The sequence below is a fragment of the Oncorhynchus gorbuscha genome, unplaced genomic scaffold, assembly GCF_021184085.1.
Source record: "Oncorhynchus gorbuscha isolate QuinsamMale2020 ecotype Even-year unplaced genomic scaffold, OgorEven_v1.0 Un_scaffold_656, whole genome shotgun sequence".
NCBI classification, from domain to species: domain Eukaryota; kingdom Metazoa; phylum Chordata; class Actinopteri; order Salmoniformes; family Salmonidae; genus Oncorhynchus; species Oncorhynchus gorbuscha.
In genome coordinates, this window is record NW_025745755.1 from 162,430 (window position 1) to 179,136 (window position 16,707).

The following is a 16,707-nucleotide window of genomic DNA, read 5'->3' on the forward strand; positions in this document are numbered from 1 at the left end:
CCTGTAGGATTTGTCATGCCATCACACAGACACACACATATCACTTCACACCAGTGGAGGCTGCTGAGGGGAGGACGGCTCATAATAATGGTCAGGATGGTGTGAAGGGAGTTGATACCATTCAGTTCACTCCAGTATGAGCCGTCCTCCCTCAGCAGCCTCCACTGCTTCACACGCTCCTGTATGATGTGTAATGCCATCCATCGCATTTCTCCAGAGAGAAATAGGGAACATTCCAGTTTGAGACCAGGCCAGGTTAAAACTCAGCCCGACAGGATGAATGATCACTGCTCACGCAATCACACACCTAACAACAGTGGTATGGTTAGAGTGATACCACACACCTAATAACAGTGGTATGGTTAGAGTGATACCACACACCTAATAACAGTGGTATGGTTAGGGTCCACAGTTAGGTGTGTGATTGTGTGGTATCAGACTAACTATGGACCCTAACCATACCACTGTTGTTAGGTGTGTGATTGTGTGGTATCACACTAACTGTGGACCCTAACCATACCACTGTTGTTAGGTGTGTGATATCACACTAACTGTGGACCCTAACCATACCACTGTTGTTAGGTGTGTGATTGTGTGGTATCACACTAACTGTGGACCCTAACCATACCACTGTTGTTAGGTGTGTGATTGTGTGATATCACACTAACTGTGGACCCTAACCATACCACTGTTAGGTGTGTGATAACAACAGTGGTATGGTTAGAGTGATACCACACACCTAATAACAGTGGTATGGTTAGAGTGATACCACACACCTAATAACAGTGGTATGGTTAGAGTGATACCACACACCTAATAACAGTGGTATGGTTAGGGTCCACAGTTAGGTGTGTGATAACAACAGTGGTATGGTTAGGGTCCACAGTTAGTGTGATACCACACACCTAACAACAGTGGTATGGTTAGGGTCCACAGTTAGTGTGATATCACACACCTAACAACAGTGGTATGGTTAGGGTCCACAGTTAGTGTGATATCACACACCTAACAACAGTGGTATGGTTAGGGTCCACAGTTAGTGTGATATCACACACAAACAACAGTGGTATGGTTAGGGTCCACAGTTAGGTGTGTGATAACAACAGTGGTATGGTTAGAGTCCATAGTTAGTGTGATACCACACACCTAACAACAGTGGTATGGTTAGGGTCCACAGTTAGTGTGATATCACACACCTAACAACAGTGGTATGGTTAGGGTCCACAGTTAGTGTGATATCACACACCTAACAACAGTGGTATGGTTAGGGTCCACAGTTAGGTGTGTGATAACAACAGTGGTATGGTTAGAGTCCATAGTTAGTGTGATACCACACACCTAACAACAGTGGTATGGTTAGGGTCCACAGTTAGTGTGATATCACACACCTAACAACAGTGGTATGGTTAGGGTCCACAGTTAGTGTGATATCACACACCTAACAACAGTGGTATGGTTAGGGTCCACAGTTAGTGTGATATCACACACCTAACAACAGTGGTATGGTTAGGGTCCACAGTTAGTGTGATAACAACAGTGGTATGGTTAGGGTCCACAGTTAGGTGTGTGATAACAACAGTGGTATGGTTAGAGTCCATAGTTAGTCTGATACCACACAATCCACTCACACAGGGTAATGATCTAAATAGGGAACACATGCAATCTCAGTCACTTCCTCTCAACCCAACAAGGGTTTTATAGAAAATGTAAATATATCATATGATAGAGGATGAATGATTCACTGCACATGCAAATCAGACACAACCCAATAATTGAGGATTGGGGGTTGAAATCTGTGCGTTCAATTACAACCTCCAACCACAGTGTCATGTTGGGTTCAAACGTCACACCAAGCTGGGATCACAACAATCTAAAAGAATCTTCTTCCATCAATGATGCCTGATTCCTCATGTGTTTGGTTCTGGTGACCATTGCAATGGTTCCTCTATGAGGCTATAATGTGTCCTCTGACGTACTGCTATGCAAATGGAACCCTATTCCCTATATAGTGCACTACTTTTGACCAGAGCCTTATGGAACCAGGTCAAAAGTAGTGCACTAAATAGTGTATAGGGTGCCATTTGAGAGACAACCATATACCGCTGTGTTACGTGGGTAGAGTTGATTGGGGTGATCCTCACTTGACTGGGAGGAGTGAGTGTCGTCATGGAAGGTCAGTTCTCTGAATTAAACAACGTAAATCAATTCTGCAATTGGAAAAAACAATGAATCACAGAGGACACTCCACATTCTTCCATGACACCTCTATTATAGACCTGTGTGTGTGTGTGTGTGTGTGTGTGTGTGTGTGTGTGTGTGTGTGTGTGTGTGTGTGTGTGTGTGTGTGTGTGTGTGTGTGTGTGTGTGTGTGTGTGTGTGTGTGTGTGTGTGTGTGTGTGTGTGTGTGTGTGTGTGTGTGTGTGTGTGTGTGTGGTTTAAGGTCGTAGACTATCACTTCAGCTTTAATAGACATCAGTACAGATCAGATGATCATGTATAATAGTGTAGTTATGAGACACAGCTTCAATAGACAACACAACAACAGAAGCCGGTTTCAACAACACATGTTCATTCTACAGCCTCCACCTACAGAGCCGCTGCAGGAGAAAGGAATTAGGTGGTTCCACTTCATTATCAAGCTAATACCATGAACTCTTCAATTCAATATTATTCACAACCACATATCAAACCATTTACATTTGATCCCTTACAGAGCTCTTAAGAACAATGTGACCATTTACAAAGTGCATGATTCCATTCATCTGTGAAAAAAGGCATAATTAGATGTTTGACATCATTCTACTTTACATGACTAGTTCAAGTTAGAAGCATTTAAATGAGGTGACACCAATGTCAGTTACTTACAACATATTTACAGTAATTACATTAGAATGAGTTGCTAATAACAGACCCGGAATATCTGACATACCAGTACATGTTAAGTAGGTGGTTGTCAAAAACACCTTCCCTGCAAAACCTGCACTCTTAAATCAAGACAGTAAATGGCTATGCCTGTCTACCATTCACACCATTATGGCTGTTTACACAGGCAGCCCAATTCAGGTATTTAGCCCAATTATTGGCAAAATATCTGATTTTTAGGGGGGTAAAATATTAGAATTGGGCTGTCTGTGTAAACACGGCCTGCCTGTCTGCTCTCATCACAGTAACACTTTATTTAGGACCAGTCAACAGGTTGATTCCTTCAGCCCAACCAGCCAAAACCCTTTCAGAAACACTACAACTTCTGTACCACCTCTCACAGGTCAAAGGTCAACATCCTGCCTGAGCAGCAGAAATTAAAATGGACCGCAGTCATATCACATGATCTGCATCAAGAAGATATGGAGTCCAGAGGAGGCTGGTTGGAGGAGCTATAGGAGGATGGGCTCATTGTAATGGCTGGAATGGAATCAAACACCAGAGGAGGCTGGTTGGAGGAGCTATAGGAGGATGGGCTCATTGTAATGGCTGGAATGGAATCAAACACCAGAGGAGGCTGGTTGGAGGAGCTATAGGAGGATGGGCTCATTGTAATGGCTGGAATGGAATCAAACACCAGAGGAGGCTGGTTGGAGGAGCTATAGGAGGATGGGCTCATTGTAATGGCTGGAATGGAATCAAACACCAGAGGAGGCTGGTTGGAGGAGCTATAGGAGGATGGGCTCAAACACATCAAACCTATGGAAACCACGTTTGACTCAGTTCCATTTATTCCATTCCGACCATTACAATGAGCCTTTCCTCGTTATAGATTCTTCCACCAGCCTCCACTGATGGAGTCATATCAAAGCACATGATGTTTATTTTCAAGTCTAAATGAGTTTCTCAGCAGCTACCGCCTGCAGTGCCTTTTGAACTTTAACCTCTGCAGGTCTCTTCCTATAGTTTGGAGATGAAGGGCCCTCGTACATGTCAGACCTTTACAGCTCCTATATTATCTTCATAATCAGTCTAAATTAGTGTCTCTCGGCCTGTCTGACCTTTCACCTCTAGACATGCCCTACAGTTTGGAGATGAAGGGCCCTCGTACATGTCACACCTTTACAGCTCCTATATTATCTTCATAATCAGTCTAAATGAGTGTCTCTCGGCCTGTCTGACCTTTCACCTCTAGACATCCCCTACAGTTTGGAGATGAAGGGCCCTCGTACATGTCACACCTTTACAGCTCCTATATGATCTTCATAATCAGTCTAAATGAGTGTCTCTCAGCCTGTCTGACCTTTCACCTCTAGACATGCCCTACAGTTTGGAGATGAAGGGCCCTCGTACATGTCACACCTTTACAGCTCCTATATGATCTTCATAATCAGTCTAAATTAGTGTCTCTCAGCCTGTCTGACCTTTCACCTCTAGACATCCCCTACAGTTTGGAGATGAAGGGCCCTCGTACATGTCACACCTTTACAGCTCCTATATTATCTTCATAATCAGTCTAAATTAGTGTCTCTCAGCCTGTCTGACCTTTCACCTCTAGACATGCCCTACAGTTTGGAGATGAAGGGCAAGCCCTCGTACATGTCGGCCTTCAGTTTGCACCATTCAGCCAGCCTCTGGATGGCGCTCTTCTCCAGAGCCAGCACCGACGCTGCCTTGTTCAGCTTGGCTTCGTTCCTCTCCAGGTAGCGAGTTCCTTCCTCCTGCAGGAAGGTCAGCCTCTCCGGGCGGCTCTCGTCCAATGGGATGTCCTCGCTCATGTAGGGGTTGAAACGGAAGTAGGTGTTGGGTGGAAGGAGGGCGTCCAGCATGATGTGGACCTCTGACGGAGAGAGAGGAGGTGAGAGAGGTTAGGTCATGTTGCTGGAGTACAGTTAAATCATTGTATATCTCGATAGCTATCATGTTGTTAGTGTAGCTAGTTTAGAGGAAGCAGCTGTCTGGGAGAAGGAGAGAACATGACGTGGACTTCTGATGAGGGACACAAAGTTAGTCCATATGTGACTGGTTTATTATGACTTCCTACTTTATAGAGGTCCATCAAGTTGTTCATAGTGCCATCACCCACAAACACTGACTAAACAGCACTCAGACTGACCATCTACACAGGTAGGAATCAAGTTGTTCATAGTGCCATCACACACTGACTAAACAGCACTCAGACTGACCATCTACACAGGTAGGAATCAGAAAGAGGTCAAGTACTGGGGAGCTGATGGATGAGAGGAATCAGAGAGATGGAGTACTGGGGAGCTGATGGATGAGAGGAATCAGAGAGATGGAGTACTGGGGAGCTGATGAATGAGGAATCAGAGAGATGGAGTACTGGGGAGCTGATGGATGAGAGGAATCAGAGAAATGGAGTACTGGGGAGCTGATGGATGAGGAATCAGAGAGAGGTCAAGCACTGGGGAGCTGATGGATGAGGAATCAGAGAGATGGAGTACTGGGGAGCTGATGGATGAGAGGAATCAGAGAGATGGAGTACTGGGGAGCTGATGAATGAGGAATCAGAGAGATGGAGTACTGGGGAGCTGATGAATGAGGAATCAGAGAGAGGTCAAGCACTGGGGAGCTGATGGATGAGGAATCAGAGAGATGGAGTACTGGGGAGCTGATGGATGAGGAATCAGAGAGAGGTCAAGCACTGGGGAGCTGATGGATGAGGAATCAGAGAGAGGTCAAGCGCTGGGGAGCTGATGAATGAGAGGAATCAGAGAGAGGTCAAGTACTGGGGAGCTGATGAAAGAGGAATCAGAGAGAGGTCAAGCACTGGGGAGCTGATGAATGAGAGGAATCAGAGAGAGGTCAAGCACTGGGGAGCTGATGAATGAGAGGAATCAGAGAGAGGTCAATCACTGGGGAGCTGATGAATGAGAGGAATCAGAGAGATGGAGTACTGGGGAGCTGATGAATGAGAAGAATCAGAGAGAGGTCAAGCACTGGGGGGCTGATGAATGAGAGGAATCAGAGAGATGGAGTACTGGGGAGCTGATGAATGAGAGGAATCAGAGAGAGGTCAAGCACTGGGGAGCTGATGAATGAGAGGAATCAGAGAGAGGTCAAGCACTGGGGAGCTGATGAATGAGAGGAATCAGAGAGAGGTCAAGTACTGGGGAACTGATGAATGAGAGGAATCAGAGAGAGGTCAAGTACTGGGGAGCTGATGAATGAGAGGAATCAGAGAGAGGTCAAGCACTGGGGAGCTGATGAATGAGAGGAATCAGAGAGAGGTCAAGCACTGGGGAGCTGATGAATGAGAGGAATCAGAGAGAGGTCAAGCACTGGGGAGCTGATGAATGAGAGGAATCAGAGAGATGGAGTACTGGGGAGCTGATGAATGAGAGGAATCAGAGAGATGGAGAAATGGGGAGCTGATGAATGAGAGGAATCAGAGAGATGGAGTACTGGGGAGCTGATGAATGAGAGGAATCAGAGAGATGGAGAAATGGGGAGCTGATGAATGAGAGGAATCAGAGAGATGGAGTAATGGGGAGCTAATGAATGAGAGGAATCAGAGAGAGGTCAAGCACTGGGGAGCTGATGAATGAGAGGAATCAGAGAGAGGTCAAGCACTGGGGAGCTGATGAATGAGGAATCAGAGAGAGGTCAAGCACTGGGGAGCTGATGGATGAGAGGAATCAGAGAGATGGAGAAATGGGGAGCTGATGAATGAGAGGAATCAGAGAGATGGAGTAATGGGGAGCTGATGAATGAGAGGAATCAGAGATGGAGTAATGGGGAGCTGATGAATGAGAGGAATCAGAGATGGAGTAATGGGGAGCTGATGAATGAGAGGAATCAGAGAGATGGAGTACTGGGGAGCTGATGAATGAGAGGAATCAGTGAGATGGAGTACTGGGGAGCTGATGAATGAGAGGAATCAGAGAGATGGAGTACTGGGGAGCTGATGAATGAGAGGAATCAGAGAGAGGTCAAGCACTGGGGAGCTGATGAATGAGAGGAATCAGAGAGAGGTCAAGCACTGGGGAGCTGATGAATGAGGAATCAGAGAGAGGTCAAGCACTGGGGAGCTGATGGATGAGGAATCAGAGAGAGGTCAAGTACTGGGGAGCTGATGAATGAGGAATCAGAGAGAGGTCAAGCACTGGGGAGCTGATGGATGAGGAATCAGAGAGAGGTCAAGTACTGGGGAGCTGATGAATGAGAGGAATCAGAGAGAGGTCAAGTACTGGGGAGCTGATGAATGAGAGGAATCAGAGAGAGGTCAAGTACTGGGGAGCTGATGAATGAGAGGAATCAGAGAGAGGTCAAGTACTGGGGAACTGATGAATGAGAGGAATCAGAGAGAGGTCAAGTACTGGGGAGCTGATGAATGAGAGGAATCAGAGAGAGGTCAAGTACTGGGGAGCTGATGAATGAGAGGAATCAGAGAGAGGTCAAGCACTGGGGAGCTGATGAATGAGAGGAATCAGAGAGATGGAGTACTGGGGAGCTGATGAATGAGAGGAATCAGAGAGATGGAGTACTGGGGAGCTGATGAATGAGAGGAATCAGAGAGAGGTCAAGCACTGGGGAGCTGATGAATGAGAGGAATCAGAGAGAGGTCAATCACTGGGGAGCTGATGAATGAGAGGAATCAGAGAGATGGAGTACTGGGGAGCTGATGAATGAGAGGAATCAGAGAGAGGTCAAGCACTGGGGGGCTGATGAATGAGAGGAATCAGAGAGATGGAGTACTGGGGAGCTGATGAATGAGAGGAATCAGAGAGGTCAAGCACTGGGGAGCTGATGAATGAGAGGAATCAGAGAGATGGAGTACTGGGGAGCTGATGAATGAGAGGAATCAGAGAGATGGAGTACTGGGGAGCTGATGAATGAGAGGAATCAGAGAGAGGTCAAGCACTGTGGAGCTGATGAATGAGAGGAATCAGAGAGAGGTCAATCACTGGGGAGCTGATGAATGAGAGGAATCAGAGAGATGGAGTACTGGGGAGCTGATGAATGAGAGGAATCAGAGAGATGGAGTAATGGGGAGCTGATGAATGAGAGGAATCAGAGAGATGGAGTAATGGGGAGCTGATGAATGAGAGGAATCAGAGAGATGGAGTACTGGGGAGCTGATGAATGAGAGGAATCAGAGAGATGGAGTACTGGGGAGCTGATGAATGAGAGGAATCAGAGAGATGGAGTACTGGGGAGCTGATGAATGAGAGGAATCAGAGAGAGGTCAAGCACTGGGGAGCTGATGAATGAGAGGAATCAGAGAGAGGTCAAGCACTGGGGAGCTGATGAATGAGGAATCAGAGAGAGGTCAAGCACTGGGGAGCTGATGGATGAGGAATCAGAGAGAGGTCAAGTACTGGGGAGCTGATGAATGAGAGGAATCAGAGAGAGGTCAAGTACTGGGGAGCTGATGAATGAGGAATCAGAGAGAGGTCAAGTACTGGGGAGCTGATGAATGAGAGGAATCAGAGAGAGGTCAAGTACTGGGGAGCTGATGGATGAGGAATCAGAGAGAGGTCAAGTACTGGGGAGCTGATGGATGAGGAATCAGAGAGGAAGTACTGGGGAGCTGATGGATGAGGAATCAGAGAGAGGTCAAGTACTGGGGAGCTGATGGATGAGGAATCAGAGAGGAATACTGGGGAGCTGATGGATGAGGAATCAGAGAGAGGTCAAGCACTGGGGAGCTGATGGATGAGGAATCAGAGAGAGGTCAAGTACTGGGGAGCTGATGGATGAGGAATCAGAGAGAGGTCAAGTACTGGGGAGCTGATGGATGAGGAATCAGAGAGAGGTCAAGTACTGGGGAGCTGATGGATGAGGAATCAGAGAGAGGTCAAGTACTGGGGAGCTGATGGATGAGGAATCAGAGAGAGGTCAAGCACTGGGGAGCTGATGGATGAGGAATCAGAGAGAGGTCAAGTACTGGGGAGCTGATGGATGAGGAATCAGAGAGAGGTCAAGTACTGGGGAGCTGATGAATGAGAGGAATCAGAGAGAGGTCAAGTACTGGGGAGCTGATGGATGAGGAATCAGAGAGAGGTCAAGTACTGGGGAGCTGATGGATGAGGAATCAGAGAGTCAAGTACTGGGGAGCTGATGGATGAGGAATCAGAGAGGGTCAAGTACTGGGGAGCTGATGGATGAGGAATCAGAGAGAGGTCAAGTACTGGGGAGCTGATGGATGAGGAATCAGAGAGGTCAGTACTGGGGAGCTGATGAATGAGGAATCAGAGAGAGGTCAAGTACTGGGGAGCTGATGAATGAGAGGAATCAGAGAGAGGTCAAGTACTGGGGAGCTGATGGATGAGGAATCAGAGAGAGGTCAAGTACTGGGGAGCTGATGGATGAGGAATCAGAGAGAGGTCAAGTACTGGGGAGCTGATGGATGAGGAATCAGAGAGAGGTCAAGTACTGGGGAGCTGATGGATGAGGAATCAGAGAGAGGTCAAGTACTGGGGAGCTGATGGATGAGGAATCAGAGAGAGGTCAATGGGGAGCTGATGGATGAGGAATCAGAGAGAGGTCAAGTACTGGGGAGCTGATGGATGAGGAATCAGAGAGAGGTCAAGTACTGGGGAGCTGATGGATGAGGAATCAGAGAGAGGTCAAGCACTGGGGAGCTGATGGATGAGGAATCAGAGAGAGGTCAAGTACTGGGGAGCTGATGGATGAGGAATCAGAGAGAGGTCAAGTACTTGATGAACTTGATGTTCTGAGCTGTGTAGGTCAAAAGGAAATCATTGAAGGAGTGACTGAAATACAGCACGAGACAAAACAATGGTCATCCAACTACCTACAGGGACTACATGCAGCGAATGAGTCACTTAATGAGATTCACAGAAAACAATGGTCTTCCAACTACCTACAGGGACTACATGCAGCGAATGAGTCACTTAATGAGATTCACAGAAAACAATGGTCTTCCAACTACCTACAGGGACTACATGCAGCGAATGAGTCACTTAATGAGATTCACAGAAAACAATGGTCTTCCAACTACCTACAGGGACTACATGCAGCGAATGAGTCACTTAATGAGATTCACAGAAAACAATGGTCTTCCAACTACCTACAGGGACTACATGCAGCGAATGAGTCACTTAAGGAGAATCACAGAAAACAATGGTCTTCCAACTAACTACAGGGACTACATGCAGCGTCTGTTTTAGTGAAGCACATTTATCTGACTGACTGGCTGGCTGGCTGACTGACTGACTGACTGGCTGACTGGCTGACTGGCTGACTGGCTGACTGGCTGGCTGACTGGCTCAGCCTTTAATCTGATGTTAGAAATAACCTAATGTGGTTTCATCCCTGTCAAAGGACAGATGTGGCACACCAACTACACACAGTACACCACACACACTCCATGGTCCCTTGGTGACCCACCCTCTGTGTCGGTGGCACTGCTGATGACGTTGGTGATCTTGGCTTTGAGACTGGTGGAGGTGGTGTTGTTCTTGTTGACGGTCTCATAGCGACCCGTACCCAGGGAGACAACACACTGCACTGGGGTGTTGGGCCACAGCAGCTTACACTCATGGATGGCCAACGCTGTGGGGTTGTTGATGAGGAGACCACCATCCTGGAAACACACAGAGACAATCAGACTTCAGAAAAATACCACAAGGATTTTAGACGGACCGATATGATGTTATAATGTTTATATATTTGTGCTTTACTCATCTCATATGTATATACTGTCTTTTAGTCAACGCCACTCCGATATGGCTCGTCCTAATATTTATATATTCCTTCATTCCATTCTTTTACTTTTAGGTTTGTGTTTATTGTTAGATATTACTGCACTATTGGTGCTAGAAACACAAGCATTTTGCAATAACATTGCTAATGTGACCAATAGAATTTGATTTGTTTTAATGTCTGCTTATCTTGTATGTATAAGGTACATGACATTAAGCTTGGTAAATGTCTAATAATATTGAGGTAGAACACAGTAAATCACCACCATGTCCTAGTACATAATGTCTGAGGTAGAACACAGTAAATCACCACCATGTCCTAGTACATAATGTCTGAGGTAGAACACAGTAAATCACCATGTCCTAGAACATAATGTCTGAGGTAGAACACAGTAAATCAACACCATGTCCTAGTACATAATGTCTGAGGTAGAACACAGTAAATCACCACCATGTCCTAGTACATAATGTCTGAGGTAGAACACAGTAAATCACCATGTCCTAGTACATAATGTCTGAGGTAGAACACAGTAAATCACCATGTCCTAGTACATAATGTCTGAGGTAGAACACAGTAAATCACCATGTCCTAGTACATAATGTCTGAGGTAGAACACAGTAAATCACCATGTCCTAGTGCATAATGGCTGAGGTAGAACACAGTAAATCACCATGTCCTAGTACATAATGTCTGAGGTGGAACACAGTAAATCACCATGTCCTAGTACATAATGTCTGAGGTAGAACACAGTAAATCACCATGTCCTAGTGCATAATGGCTGAGGTAGAACACAGTAAATCACCATGTCAGTGCTGCTCTGCATCTAAACACCAGGCCCTGATCAATGCTGCTCTGTATCTAAACACCAGGCCCTGATCAATACTGCTCTGTATCTAAACACCAGGCCCTGATCAATACTGCTCTGCATCTAAACACCAGGCCCTGATCAATGCTGCTCTGTATCTAAACACCAGGCCCTGATCAATGCTGCTCTGTATCTATACACCAGGCCCTGATCAATACTGCTCTGTATCTAAACACCAGGCCCTGATCAATACTGATCTGTATCTAAACACCAGGCCCTGATCAATGCTGCTCTGCATCTAAACACCAGGCCCTGATCAATACTGCTCTGTATCTAAACACCAGGCCCTGATCAATACTGCTCTGTATCTAAACACCAGGCCCTGATCAATACTGCTCTGTATCTAAACACCAGGCCTGTTTAAGCTTCCTGATCTGGGACTACGAGGCTGTTCTACTGGCCCACCAGGCTTGTGGAAACACGTCCCTATCAACCCCTCCAGGGCTGGTGAGGAGTGGTACACTGTCTAATACATCCCAGAGATGAATAGACCAGACCAGAGTCTGCTTGCCTGTAGTGTGATAGTGGTCTGAATAACAAGGAGTTAAACGTATGGTAGAAATGTCTTTCTGACCAGGCCAACAAAAGGGAACCAACAAGTGTACCTCAATGTCTATTGGTAAATAGCCCACCCATTTTCACCTACCTCATCCCCATACTGTTTTTATACTGTTTTTTATTTATTTACTTTTCTGCTCTTTTGCACACCAATATCTCTACCTGTACATGACCATCTGATCATTTATCACTCCAGTGTTAATCTGCAAAATTGTATTATTCGCCTACCTCCTCATGCCTTTTGCACACATTGTATATAGACTCCCCTTTTTTTCTCTGTGTTATTGACTTGTTAATTGTTTACTCCATGTGTAACTCTGTGTTGTCTGTTCACACTGCTATGCTTGATTTTGGCCAGGTCGCAGTTGCAAATGAGAACTTGTTCTCAACTAGCCTACCTGGTTAAATAAAGGTGAAATAAATAAAAAATAAAAAATACAAATGTTGTACAATCACCTCAACAGAGTCGGTGCTCCACAGTAGAAAGAGGCTTTGATTTGGTGAAATTAATTATTCAAGTCTCATTTCCAGAAGCAGTTGTGAATGTCAGTGGCTGCAGACAGACAAGATTAGCCAGACACAGAGGGTAAGTAAGGGCTCTCTCTCTCTCTCTCTCACACACACACACTTACTTGAGAGTGTGTGTGTCAGGCTACTCTATGTGCTCCAGACACTAGCTGAGCAGTGACCTCGTCTTGGCAAAGCCAGGTTTAGTCTTTGTAAGTTATGTCTTCCCTCTCTCCCTATTATCTACCCTCTCCAAGTCCACTTACTCTTGGACTTCATCCACTAAGTCTGCGTCCAAAATGGCACCCTATTTCCTATACAGTGCACTACTTCTGAGAGCCCTATGGGCCCTGGTAATAAGTAATGCACTACGTAGGGAATAGGGTGTAGTTTGGAACGCACCCTGAGTGAAGGGTTTTCTAACTGGGCTGTTTGGATAGGATTAAACTGCTAAAACAATGATCTACTCATGGTGAAGTGTGGGAGAGAGTGTGGCTCACAATAAGGCCTTGACCCCTGCTGACTGCAGGTCAAAGGTCGTTTCCACTCTGTGGGGGTCAGAGCTACAACAGCTCTCTGGGCTAAGCCTCTCTCTCAACAACCTCACTGGCTTCTCACTACAGAGACGCTGAAGAGAAACAAGACAATGAGTCTCCAGTGTTGCCATGGCGTTATGTTCAGCACTGCCTCTTCTAAAAACACTGAAGGAATTGGAATAAGGAAGTGGGCCCTGACTTACATGAAAGTGTCACTATTTGGTGTTTCAAACTAGAGGAAATGTCACAGTCAACAGTGATAGTGAACGTATTACAAGACAATTCTCAGTGCTAACAGTTGTTTCTTTAATCCGGTGATTATTTTGAGTTCCTCAGGCTCTTGAGACCTGTTAACCAACAAGCCAACGTGATTCTCCTGTTGTGCATCATCGTGACTAAGCAGAGATTTCATGGCACCTTAATGCATCTGGACACTTCGCTGCAGGCCTCATGATTAAACACTAAACGAGACAAATAAAACCTTGCCTGGCTGCAATTAAACTGTGACCAGATCACTGGTCTTTATGTAATGATGCAGTATGTCCCTGGTCTTTATGTTATCATGATGCAGTATGTCCCTGGTACAGTGTGACCAGATCACTGGTCTTTATGTTATCATGATACAGTATGTCCCTGGTACAGTGTGACCAGATCACTGGTCTTTCTGTTATGATACAGTATATCACTGGTCTTTATGTTATGATACAGTATGTCCCTGGTACAGTGTGACCAAATCACTGGTCTTTATGTTATGATGCAGTATGTCCCTGGTACAGTGTGACCAGATCACTGGTCTTTATGTTATGATACAGTATGTCCCTGGTACAGTGTGACCAGATCACTGGTCTTTATGTTATGATACAGTATGTCCCTGGCAAACTAACTGTGAAGGAAGTTCTGTGGAACCATAGTTCAGTGCCTCTGTCAAAATAACAACCAAGCTTTGTTATGGTCTTTATGTTATCATGACTCTAGATGGATAAAACCCATGTTGGCATGGCCATTGCAGGCTTCCACAATTTTAAAGAAGTCTGGGTGGGAATTCCTATGGGTTAAGGAAGGATCACATGATTCCATCCAGGTCATCAGTAGGGACCAGCAAATTAATTATACTCATGAGAAAACGCTAGGTGGGCACACTTTCAGTTTGTTTGCTAAATCATAGATGTAGAAGAAGAAGAAAATGGACTGCTTCAAAATGGAGATGTCCTCGATGGCGCTGCCTGTGCACTCACTGACAACATAATAAAACATTATGTTATCTATCCATGTATGTCCCAGGTACAGTGTGACAGAGAGAGATCACTGGTCTTTATGTTGACATGATGCAGTATGACACAGACAGACAGTGTGACCAGATCACTGGTCTTTATGTTACAGAGATGCAGTATGTCCCTGAGATAGAGACAGAGATCACAGACACTGATGAGAGAGACAGTAGACCAGACAGAGAGAGTATGTGACCAGATCAAACTGGGATTTGAATGTTAGGAAGTCTGATGAATGTTGTATTGACTGACTGGTACAGCTGCAGAGAGAGATCACTGGTCCTGTTTATTTATTTATCTGTTATAGATGTCCCTGATAATGTGACCAGGCCGATTTCAAGTTTTCATAACAACCGGAAATCTGTATTTTTGTTGTGGGCGCCGATTTGCAATTTTTTAAATATATTTTTTTACCCTTTATTTAACTAGACAAGTCAGTTAAGAACACATTCTTATATTCAATGATGCAGGAATGTCCCTGGTTAACTGCCTGACAGGGGCAGAAAGACAGGTCTTTACCTTGTCATGAAATCCAATATGTCCCTTACAGTTAACTAGTCCATCACAATGCGTATGTCCCTCTCATTGCACCAGATCAGCCTGCCTGTTATGTTAAATGCAGTAAGCCAAGGTAAGTTGCTAGCTAGCATTAAACTTATCTTATAAAAAACAATCAATCATAATCACCAGTTAACTACACATGGTTGATGATATTACTGGTCTTTATGTTCTGCATGATGCATATAATCTGACTGAGCATACAAGCATACAAGTATCTGACTGAATGGTGGTAGGCAGAAGCATGCACGTAAACATTCATTCAAACAGCACTTTATGCATTTTGCCAGCAACTCTTCAGTTGTGACGTCAAGCATTGCGCTCTTTATGTTTCAAGATCAACTCCCTGGATTTATGTTATCATGATGCAGTATGTCCCTGGCTACAGTGTGACCAGATCACTGGTCTTTATGTTTCTATGTAGTTGTTCCCCTTGCTCTGCAGTGTGACCAGATCATGTGGTCTTTATCGTTATCATGCTGGTATGTCCCCAGGGTCGAGGATAGGGACGGACCCTATACTGTTACACTGGCAATACTAAAGTGCCTATAAGAACATCCAATAGTCAAAGGTTAATGAAATACAAATGGTATAGAGGGACATAGTCCTATAATTCCTATAATAACTACAACCTAAAACTTCTTACTTGGGAATATTGAAGACTCATGTTAAAAGGAACCACCAGCTTTCATATGTTCTCATGTTCTGAGGAAGGAACTTAAATGTTAGCTTTCTTACATGGCACATATTGCACTTTTACATTCTTCTCCAACACTTTGTTTTTGCATTATTTTAACCAAATTGAACATGTTTCATTATCTACTTGAGGTTAAATTGATTTTAGTGATGTATTATATTAATTTAAAATGTGTTAATTCAGTACTGTTGTAGTTGTCATTAACAAATTATTACATCGGCCGATCAATTGGTATCGGCTTTTTTGGTCCCCCAATAATCGGTAGCTCAAAAAACAAACCTGCTCATTGTTAGTATTATTCAAATAAACAATGCTAGAAATATGCTTGTCTATGTTCTTCAACACTGAGCCAACAGCTCCCCATATAATAGTCCTGGTAGTGAGTGTTGAGCCAAAGGTCTCCATGCCACATCATCTCATTACGCCAGCTGGTTCTATTCCCTGACCCTTATGGTCACATAGCCTTAATTAGGGTCAACCTTCCAATCACCATATACTACTATTTTACAATCACAACAAGCCAACATCATTGGCCTATATCTGTGTTGGAGTCAAGAACTAAAAAAACTATTAAATTATCATGTTTTCTCATTGCTTTTCAACAAGGAAATTGGAATTTCAGTTTACTTATACAAAGAAAAAGGCAATGTAATAATTTCCCAAGTAAGATCATTTGGCCATGAGCTTGGAATGAAATCCCCATTACAACAGGATGTCATTTAGCTATAACAAACAAACCTGCTCATTTAAATCCCCATAACAGCAGGTCATTTAGCTATAACAAACAAACCTGCTCATTTAAATCCCCATTACAACAGGATGTCATTTAGCTATAACAAACAAACCTGCTCATTTAAATCCCCATAACAGCAGGTCATTTAGCTATAACAAACAAACCTGCTCATTTAAATCCCCATAACAGGAGGTCATTTAGCTATAACAAACAAACCTGCTCATTTAAATCCCCATAACAGCAGGTCATTTATCTAGCTATAACAAACAAACCTGCTCATTTAAATCCCCATAACAGGAGGTCATTTATCTAGCTATAACAAACAAACCTGCTCATTTAAATCCCCATAACAGGAGGTCATTTAGCTAGCT

General features: G+C 44.5%; 1 pseudogene; it reads right to left on the reverse strand.

Annotated features, from left to right (window-relative positions):
* Nucleotides 1–3,653: 3,653 nt before the first annotated feature.
* Nucleotides 3,654–16,707, reverse strand: part of LOC124019704 — a 28,478-nt pseudogene continuing 15,424 nt past the window's right edge.